We start from the raw sequence: 2653 nt of genomic DNA, 5'->3' as shown, positions 1-2653 counted from the left end.
AACTGTGACCTCTGTTCGGAAATCACAAATCCAGTCACGTAACTGAGATGATATTCGATAAGCACGTAATTTCACTATGAGCCGCTTGTGTGGTACAGTGTCAAAAGCCTTCCGGAAATCCAGAAATACAGAATCGATCAGAAATCCCTTGTCAATAGCACTCAGCACTTCATGTGAATAAAGAGCTACATGTTGTTGTGCACAGCTCGACCTGTAGCCTCCAGATACGAGACAGAAGCCAGCAGCACCAGCACTGGCTGCAGGAACAGGGCCAGCAGAAACAGTGGCTCCCCCTCTAGACGGCATCTTGGCCCTTCTGGTGAAGCCTCCAGTAAGTGAGCAAAATGATAGAAGTCTCTGCACCCCCTGAGTTATGACTCGGAAGTTGGTGTTGCAGATTATATTAGCAGAACATCCCCAGTAAGACTTACGCTTCTATAGATGATTGTAGATTGTTAGGCGCGCAGAGGGTCACTGATATAACCTTCCCTGTACTAAAAAAACAGCTGCAAATGAGAGAGTAGGAAAGTCATAGTATTTGTGCTGGCGCTTTCCGTGCGCTCTGCTGTGGTGGAGGTAGCAGTAACGTCATGAGTTCTAGTTTTTTCATGTGGTTAGCTTTCCTAGTTGCTTCAGATTTTCGTAACTTCGCCATTCAGACGCTCCTTTCTGCTGCATCATTGGCTGAATAGTTACTGTAGCGTTATAACTGAGCTTTCTTTTGACACTCTGCTCTGTTGCCAGTATGACATTGTCAGTCACTGAGCTTCATTTGAGGACTGGGGTGCTAGGCCGGTCCCGCTTGGCGCAGTCGCTTACGTGTTCACCTCACCCTGCTCAGCATTTCCTCCTAGCTGGCAGTCTGCCGGACATTGACTCGGGCAGCTTGACTCCTGCCGCCACCAGTGAAGAACATTAGTAAATTTTTGGTGTTAGCCTACGACACTATTCTGGCGTGGAAGAATTCTCTCACAACTTTAACAACGTCACAAACCATACAATATGAAATCCCGAATGTGCAGTCTCCAGTATCGTTATTTTCTTCAGCACTAGGACTAAGAACGCAGGCCGGAAACATCTGGCTATGCGAGTGTGTAAACGAGTGGAATCCTTTTACTTTCAGCAGTTTCCACCTACGTTCGGGAAGTCATTAGTTCTGTTATTTTCTCCGAACTGGAGGGTCTTTCCCCTTCTGTCTTGTCTTACTCGTCTTCCTCTGGTTTTCCGGTTTTACCCTTGTACTGACGTTCTGTGTCGAATTTTGTTACTGACAGCAGTTGCCATTAACCTGCAAGTGATTGAAATGCTCCCTGGAGGCTGGCAGGCCACAAACTTATACACATGAGTAGGCCTACACGCAAGCAACTGAACACTATCCTGTGTTAAACATAGCTTTTAAGTTATAGAATTCTTTGTCGTTTTCGAGGCTCTCAGTTGTATGGTACTTTATTCTTTGAAATGTAGCAGGCAAATTTGGAGATTGGTATATTTAAGAATGTAGAAGCTTTTATCATAATTTTTGTTGTTGTACGTGGGGGAATCGTGAGACCCATGACGCCACGCCGCTCCCTCTCCTACGTGCATGCTCACTACAGTAGCAGGCGAACAGCAGACCAAGTTCGGGTTCTAGGCGCTCAGTCCGGAGCCGAGAGACTGCTACGGTCGCAGGTTCGAATCCTGCCTCGGGCATGGATGTGTGTGATGTCCTTAGGTTAGTTAGGTTTAAGTAGTTCTAAGTTCTAGGGGACTGATAACCAGAGCAGTTAAGTCCCACAGTGCTCAGAGCCATTTCAACCATTTGACCAAGTTCGCCCTCCCCAGGTGCCGGGCCATAACAATCTCCCTTTGATAATGTAGCCTATGTCAGCGAATTTCCCTATCTGCGGCCCGTATCATCACTAGAAAGATTTCCCATTGATATCTGCTCCTCTTACGTGCATTCTCTACCGAACCACGTGTCGGCAACGCCGCCTTGGATCACTCAGTGTCGTGGTGAGCAATGACATACAGTACGAATGTATGCTATCGCGGAGATATCCTTTAAAAATATTCTCGGGTTTCAAGCGGCGTCAGGTGGTTAACTGCCCACGAGCTTCCAGAATGAGATTTTCACTCTGCAGCGGAGTGTGCGCTGATATGAAACTTCCTGGCAGATTAAAACTATGTGTCCGACCGAGACTCGAACTCGGGACCTTTGCCTTTCACGGGCAAGTGCTCTACCAACTGAGCTACCGAAGCACGACTCACGCCCGGTCTCACAGCCTTACTTCCGCCAGTATCTCGTCTCCCACCTTCCAAACTTTACAGAAGCTCTCCTGCGAACCTTGCACAACTAGCACTCCTGAAAGAAAGGATATTGCGGAGACATGGCTTAGCCACAGCCTGGGGGATGTTTCCAGAATGAGATTTTCACTCTGTAGCGGAGTGTGCGCTGATATGAAACTTCCTGGCAGATTAGAACACTTGCCCGCGAAAGGCAAAGGTCCCGAGTTAGAGTCTCGGTCGGGCACACAGTTTTAATCTGCCAGGAAGTTTCATGCCCACGAGCTTTCGGCAGAGATCTTCTCCTCTGCTACTGTCAAGTGTTGACTGTCTTATGGATGGCGCTGCCATGATTATATAGCCGCATCCGCCTCCAGTGACGCCACTGGTG

General features: G+C 48.0%; 1 non-coding gene across 1 annotated transcript; it reads right to left on the bottom strand.

Annotated features, from left to right (window-relative positions):
* Nucleotides 1–2163: 2163 nt before the first annotated feature.
* Trnas-uga (transfer RNA serine (anticodon UGA)) lies at nt 2164–2238 on the bottom strand. Its single transcript has one exon. It is a non-coding gene; the product is annotated as a tRNA-Ser (tRNA).
* Nucleotides 2239–2653: the final 415 nt, after the last annotated feature.

This window comes from Schistocerca cancellata, chromosome 1 (genome assembly GCF_023864275.1).
Source record: "Schistocerca cancellata isolate TAMUIC-IGC-003103 chromosome 1, iqSchCanc2.1, whole genome shotgun sequence".
Lineage (NCBI taxonomy): Eukaryota > Metazoa > Arthropoda > Insecta > Orthoptera > Acrididae > Schistocerca > Schistocerca cancellata.
Note: the sequence above shows the minus strand (reverse complement) of the source record. Positions and strands in the feature narration are given on the sequence as shown.